Consider the following 7,707-nt stretch of genomic DNA (forward strand, 5'->3'; position numbering starts at 1 on the left):
AAGTCAGCAGTTGCTAACAGTTACTACAGTCTTCCACCTGATGTTTAATACCTATTTTCTGTTCCCGGTATAGGGGAAGCAGTAGTATTGCAGACCAACTAACAGCTGGCAATTACTGATATTGTAATGATGGCCTCTGGAGGGCTGTAATAGAGGGAATTATTTAACATTGCAAAGCAATGTTGTATTTGTTTTCATTTGTGTTAGAGCATTACACCATCTCACCAGAGTCAGCAAAACATAGAGGAATGTCAGCACCTTCTATAGGAATGTTCTTCATTATTAAAGTCCTCAGCCCCCTATTATAAGCCTTCCTCAAAGCTAAGAGAATGGTATTGAGGATCAGCTCCTCAGAGGGAAGCTTCAATGGAACAGCAGTCATTTACCTCCTGATCCTCTAACTAGATTCCTATCAAAATGTAAGAATGCACTTGAGAACCATTACTCTTTTCAAAGCCCTGGTGTTATTTTGCAGTTGTTGTTGTCACAGTGAAGGAGGTAACAGCCCCCAAGACCACTGGGGATTTAAGCACTTGTTTTCTACTTCAGCCCTCACTTTCCCTAGACTTAGCACAGTCTCAAAGAAGATACTACTCATTTACAAGGTAATTGAATGGAGAAACAGACTCAAAATCTGCAGTCCTGGGTAAGTTCTTTTTCTCTGCCTGATGCCTAGTCAACATTTTAATCTAGTAATTAATAAACAAATCCTAAACTCAAATAGCCTCTTCTCCCCAAATTTGCATGCATCTAATTATCTGTTGCATATCAAGGCTGTCCAGTAATGGAAGGGCCTCTTTCAATTCCACTGTCAAGGTTTGTCATCTTCAAGTTCATGCTACTTATTTAATCACACCTTGACAAAGCGAGACACAGAATTCTTTTCAATTCTGGCCTAAAAGCAGTGGATCAGTGGAGGCACTATTGAAAAAAGAGAAACACACTGTACAGTCCTTTTATTACTTTTAGCAAGCATTATAATCAACATATGAGTTAAAAAGGTTAGTTTCTTCTGCTTATCTAACATCTAGGAATTACAATACAATAATTTAAAAGAAAACTGCCCAAGGAATATGCCTATTGAAAATAAGACCTGACCTGCTTCATGCTACTAAGGCAATTGGAGAGTGTTTGCTCTGTGTTTTCCATGTGTGTAACTAGAACAAAATTGTGCTCGACTTTCACTGTTAGTAAACAAAGTAAAAAGCAGAAGTCAGGCACATCTTTCAACGTGCTTCTTTGTATAGGGCGCATCTACACATGATGCTATATTGCTGCAGCAATGTGCTACAGTGACACAGCGTCCATGGGCATCTACACGTGACCAGCAGCTACTTCGCCATAGTGGTATGCTCCCCCAGTATAGTGCTCCACTATGGTGAAGTAGCTGCTAAAAATAATTGTGAGCTGCGTGTATGGCACAGTATGGGCTGCATGTGTAGAGCGCCCCTAGAGAAGAAAATTAACTGCTTCCAGAGGAGTAATGGATAAGCTAGCTTTTGGTGGGGCTCCACTACTTTGACTCTACTCTAAATAAGAGCAAAATCTGGCCTAGAGTAACAGACATTAAAAGTGGGTGCATCTACATTTGCAATTAATGCGAAGGAATAAACTCCAGAGCAATTTGATTGGGATGCAGCAGGTCTGGGCTGGCAGGTGGCATGGGGGAGTCAGTCCTGGGCTCTGGGTAGCAGTGTTGGACAGTGGAGGGGCTGCCTGGGGCACGAGTGTGCTGAAAATGTAGAGCTGTATGGTTAGGTGGCAGGCAGCAGTCTGGGCCCTTGCTGCCTGTGCCAACTGGAAGTAAACTGTGTCAGTGTCTACATTTGCATTTAATTGCAGTTATTCATTCTGCTGTAAGACAGTACTACCTTATGGCAGAATTAATTAGTTTACTGTAGCCTAATACCACTGTACATGTAGACAGTTACACTTTACTGTGCAGCAAATTAGTCTATTCTGCAGTAAAGTGCACGTGTAGATGCACCCTCTGATTCTGAACCAAAGAATGGGCATATTATCAACATGTGCTAGTTGTATTACAGTCCCCCGTCTGAGAGCAGGTCTCTATTGCTCCAACTATTGTACCAACAGACACATAACAAAAGGTGATCACTGTGCCTAATGAACTTATAGCCTAAACAGACTAGAGACAGAAAGACAGTAGAAGTAGCAATATCCCCATTTTACAGATAGGGGATTGAGGCACAGAGAGGATAAGAAATTTAACCAATATCATGAGCAGAGCTAAGAACAGACCATAGCTCCTTCTGAATTCCAGTCCTTAGCCAAAAGAACATCCGCCCTTTACTTTAGTCCTATTTTCCTACCCATGTCATCTAATATTCCATTTAAGTCTACAAGAATTGAAAGTACCTTCTATGGTCCACACCTATTGCTCCCAGATCCTGTGTACTAAATGCCCTAATGTACCATTTTAAATCAATAACTACCGGGACCATTGTTGGCTGTGGGGAAGAGCAGAAGAAAAGAAGTAGGTATTAGAACTGTTGGTATCTCCTTCGGCTTCTGCTGAAATACAAGGTGTCCTCTTGGCTAGGATGAATATCTGGTCCTCAGTATCTGTATCTGTCAAATGAGTGAAAGAATGAGTTTTGAGCTGTTATTCACTGATATTTTCATTATGTTTTGAGATCTCAGCTAAGACAGTATAGTTACTGCATGCAGTTCGGAGCATGCATTTGTTGGCTTTCACTGGCATCCAAATCCTCCCCAGAAAATAAGGCATTCTGAGTGCACTCCACAAGTCAGCTGGTGTGCAATATTGTTAATACTTACAGGTATAAATATAGTTGCACATCCCGCCAGCTTGGAGAGGATTAAAACAACAAACTGAGGAACTGGGAAATTATTCACACCAGGCTTAGATTCTGTCTGCTGTGTTTCAGCCTGGAGCAAATTTCTACCCCAGAGGCACAGGCCCATGAGAATAAGAGCTTCTGAAAGGAATGCTGACATGTCCGGATCGCCGGCAGCACAAACACACATTTTTGAACCACAGACAGGAACCGCATTGCATACATTTTTATTAAAATAAAATTGTTTCCCAAGGGATTCATGAAGGAACCCTTCATGCAGACTTAAAGTGCAATTCTCCTCGGTATGCAGGTGGAACTCCCAAAGGTAGTGAGTTCTGCATAGGACAACCCTCAGCCTGACCTCCTTGCACAGTGAGAGTCATTAGAAGAGATGCTGAGCTGTATTAAAGAGAGGAAACAACCAATTCTGACAAGTGTTTAAATCCACAACCATGACATATACTTGTTGTTTTATGGGAGACACCACCACAGCAGTCATGTCTCTTGCTAGTAGTGACTGCAAATGGCTGTGTCTATTGCTTCCTGATGGCATCAATAGTGCTTGGCCCCAGATTCAATCAAGTGATGAAAGTTAAGCGGATGCTTAAGTCTTTGGCAAAACGCAAAGTATGGGCTTAAACCAGGGGTGGGCAAAGTCCAGCCCATTGCGGACTCCATTTCCCAGCAACCCTTGCCTGTGTTGCTAAGGCCAGTTTCTATGGAGACCTCAGTAGCAACGGCACTGTAACAGCATGTGGCCAGAGTCCATGGAGACCAGGCCCAGCACTGTTGGCAGGGGGTGCGCGGCTGGGCAGGGAGCTGCTCTGGGACCGGGGCTGGGATCTTGCAGCACTGACATCGTGGTCCAGAGCCAGGTCAGAGCTGTGATCCGCTGTCCGCATGCTGCTCTGGACCCCGCTCCTAGCCCCGAAGCAGCTCCCTAGCCAGCCACGCACCCTGCCATCACTGCTGGGGCCGGTCTCCATGGAAACCCTGGCCCCATGCTGTCACTGCACCACAGCTACTGGGGTCTCCGTGGACACCGGACAAAGCGATACGGTCAGGGGCTTATGGGAAATGGAGTCCGGCCACTGGCCGGATCTGCCCTAGTGTCCATAGCTAGTTGTATTACAGTCCCCCGTCTGAGAGCAGGTCTCTATTGCTCCAACTATTGTACCAACAGACACATAACAAAAGGTGATCACTGTGCCTAATGAACTTATAGCCTAAACAGACTAGAGACAGAAAGACAGTAGAAGTAGCAATATCCCCATTTTACAGATAGGGGATTGAGGCACAGAGAGGATAAGAAATTTAACCAATATCATGAGCAGAGCTAAGAACAGACCATAGCTCCTTCTGAATTCCAGTCCTTAGCCAAAAGAACATCCGCCCTTTACTTTAGTCCTATTTTCCTACCCATGTCATCTAATATTCCATTTAAGTCTACAAGAATTGAAAGTACCTTCTATGGTCCACACCTATTGCTCCCAGATCCTGTGTACTAAATGCCCTAATGTACCATTTTAAATCAATAACTACCGGGACCATTGTTGGCTGTGGGGAAGAGCAGAAGAAAAGAAGTAGGTATTAGAACTGTTGGTATCTCCTTCGGCTTCTGCTGAAATACAAGGTGTCCTCTTGGCTAGGATGAATATCTGGTCCTCAGTATCTGTATCTGTCAAATGAGTGAAAGAATGAGTTTTGAGCTGTTATTCACTGATATTTTCATTATGTTTTGAGATCTCAGCTAAGACAGTATAGTTACTGCATGCAGTTCGGAGCATGCATTTGTTGGCTTTCACTGGCATCCAAATCCTCCCCAGAAAATAAGGCATTCTGAGTGCACTCCACAAGTCAGCTGGTGTGCAATATTGTTAATACTTACAGGTATAAATATAGTTGCACATCCCGCCAGCTTGGAGAGGATTAAAACAACAAACTGAGGAACTGGGAAATTATTCACACCAGGCTTAGATTCTGTCTGCTGTGTTTCAGCCTGGAGCAAATTTCTACCCCAGAGGCACAGGCCCATGAGAATAAGAGCTTCTGAAAGGAATGCTGACATGTCCGGATCGCCGGCAGCACAAACACACATTTTTGAACCACAGACAGGAACCGCATTGCATACATTTTTATTAAAATAAAATTGTTTCCCAAGGGATTCATGAAGGAACCCTTCATGCAGACTTAAAGTGCAATTCTCCTCGGTATGCAGGTGGAACTCCCAAAGGTAGTGAGTTCTGCATAGGACAACCCTCAGCCTGACCTCCTTGCACAGTGAGAGTCATTAGAAGAGATGCTGAGCTGTATTAAAGAGAGGAAACAACCAATTCTGACAAGTGTTTAAATCCACAACCATGACATATACTTGTTGTTTTATGGGAGACACCACCACAGCAGTCATGTCTCTTGCTAGTAGTGACTGCAAATGGCTGTGTCTATTGCTTCCTGATGGCATCAATAGTGCTTGGCCCCAGATTCAATCAAGTGATGAAAGTTAAGCGGATGCTTAAGTCTTTGGCAAAACGCAAAGTATGGGCTTAAACCAGGGGTGGGCAAAGTCCAGCCCATTGCGGACTCCATTTCCCAGCAACCCTTGCCTGTGTTGCTAAGGCCAGTTTCTATGGAGACCTCAGTAGCAACGGCACTGTAACAGCATGTGGCCAGAGTCCATGGAGACCAGGCCCAGCACTGTTGGCAGGGGGTGCGCGGCTGGGCAGGGAGCTGCTCTGGGACCGGGGCTGGGATCTTGCAGCACTGACATCGTGGTCCAGAGCCAGGTCAGAGCTGTGATCCGCTGTCCGCATGCTGCTCTGGACCCCGCTCCTAGCCCCGAAGCAGCTCCCTAGCCAGCCACGCACCCTGCCATCACTGCTGGGGCCGGTCTCCATGGAAACCCTGGCCCCATGCTGTCACTGCACCACAGCTACTGGGGTCTCCGTGGACACCGGACAAAGCGATACGGTCAGGGGCTTATGGGAAATGGAGTCCGGCCACTGGCCGGATCTGCCATAGTGTCCATCCCTGGCTTAAGTACATGCTTTATTAAATTTGAATTAGCTTTATTGCAGGAACTACCAACCCCCTCCCAGTAATACAGTGACCAAAATAACCCCACCGCTTCCCACTGGACAGCAAAATACTTGCTCCTCTCTTAGGTTTCTAGGAAAGACTGCCCTCAGACTAATCCTGTTGCCAGTCAGTTACTTTAAAATCCAACTGAAATCTAAGGGGCTGTTTTTCAAAAGCAACCCGCCCCCCCCCCCATCATGCATCTTCACTTTTCTGTGGTATTACACTTGTGTGTAGGTCAGGGCTGTTCAGTTGGTGGCTTGCAGTCTGCATCTAGCCCACAAGGGGTTAAGTTGCAGCCTCTGGGCCCCTGCTGGGCCATCACTTTCCACATCAATTTGGCAGAGTCTCTAGGCTCCAATAATAAACCGGGTCTCTAGGCTCCCCCTCCTTCTTCCAGCTTTTGCTGCCTGCCTCCACACCAGGGAGTGCGGTATAGCAGTGTGGAGGGAGGAGGGGCTGCACTTACATGCTGCAGTGGTGGGAGAAGGTGAAGATGCATGGTGCAATGGGGGAGACTGGCTGGGGGGTGGAGGGGGTGGGGAGCCTGTCATTTTGTGACCTGTCGACATATGGCCCCTGCTACTGTGGCGTGCAGGGCATTTGGTCCCTGGTTGGTTAATCTTGATATATGTGATAGGATTTGTATATGAAAAAAACATTTGGGAAGATAGGTCCTAAATATAATAGGGCCTGATTATCAACTACATTAAGTCCACTGTATATCATCTGGGCCCTTTTACTTTTCAAGAGAGGTCTAAATAGGCCTTGATGTAAATGAGGATCAGACCTTCATCCATATCACCTGCACCTGTTCCAAGATAGATGTTTAGATGCTCATAACTGGGCGCGTCTACATGTGCATTTACGCTGGCTTAAATTTACTACATAATAAGTGGAAACAGGCTGGCATCTACGCTTGCAAGTGTTAAAGCACATTAACATTGTATGTGGACTGACTTGGGACTAAAGTTAGCTGCATTACCGCGCTGTAAGGCATCTACATGTGCGGTAACTAATTGTAAATTTTATACCTGCATGATGCAGGTAACAAATTAACACTCAAGTTGGTGTAAGTCACCATATTTACTACACAATATGGACATGAACATGTAGATGCATGCCTGTGCTGCACAGTAATTTTGGTTACTGCACAGGAAATGTGCATGTGTAGACACATCCACTGAGCAGCTGGCAAATCAACAGCTGGTGCCAAAAATGGTACAAATAAGAAAAGAATCCCCGCCCTTTTTCCTTTAAACTGTCCTATATATTAATTAACCATTGTCTATGAGCCCTGTTTACCAAGCTGCAAGCAATATCCCATGTCCCTAAATATAACCAATACTGTTTGAAAGTGACCATATTCACAATACAGACAAAGAAGATGTAGGGAGGAAACCCCCCATTTCCCGATTCCTACCACAAGGGTTAACAGAAGATCAGACACTACAGCTACTTTAATTTTAGAGATGGTGAACGTCTATAAATCCCAGTGAAACCAAGAGGAGCTATAAGTGCTTAGCACCTTTGAAAATCAGATCACAGGCTTTTATTCATAAATAATCATCTAGCCCATGGGTTCTTTTTCTGAGATTTACTTCTGATATTTATATATATCTTTACTTCATTGGCTCTGAAAAGGCCTGGGCAAAAGAGTGGGAATTTTGTCAGATTATGTCATGTGCCATTGAGTTATACAACAGCAGCTAAAATTTTCTATAATTAAAGCATGTACCTAGTTAAAATGTCAGGAAGTGATCAGAGCTCTTTCATCTGCTTTGACACTTGGCACATGTGAATGATTCCTGCT

The 7,707-nt window shown here is 44.8% G+C and overlaps 1 protein-coding gene across 4 annotated transcripts in view; it reads right to left on the reverse strand.

Annotated features, from left to right (window-relative positions):
* The window catches only part of KCNC1 (potassium voltage-gated channel subfamily C member 1), a 176,816-nt gene that overhangs the window by 22,527 nt on the left and 146,582 nt on the right, over positions 1–7,707 (reverse strand). The gene's annotated exons all lie outside the window — the stretch shown is intronic.

The sequence above is a fragment of the Alligator sinensis genome, unplaced genomic scaffold (genome assembly GCF_000455745.1).
Source record: "Alligator sinensis unplaced genomic scaffold, ASM45574v1 scaffold447_1, whole genome shotgun sequence".
NCBI lineage: Eukaryota > Metazoa > Chordata > Crocodylia > Alligatoridae > Alligator > Alligator sinensis.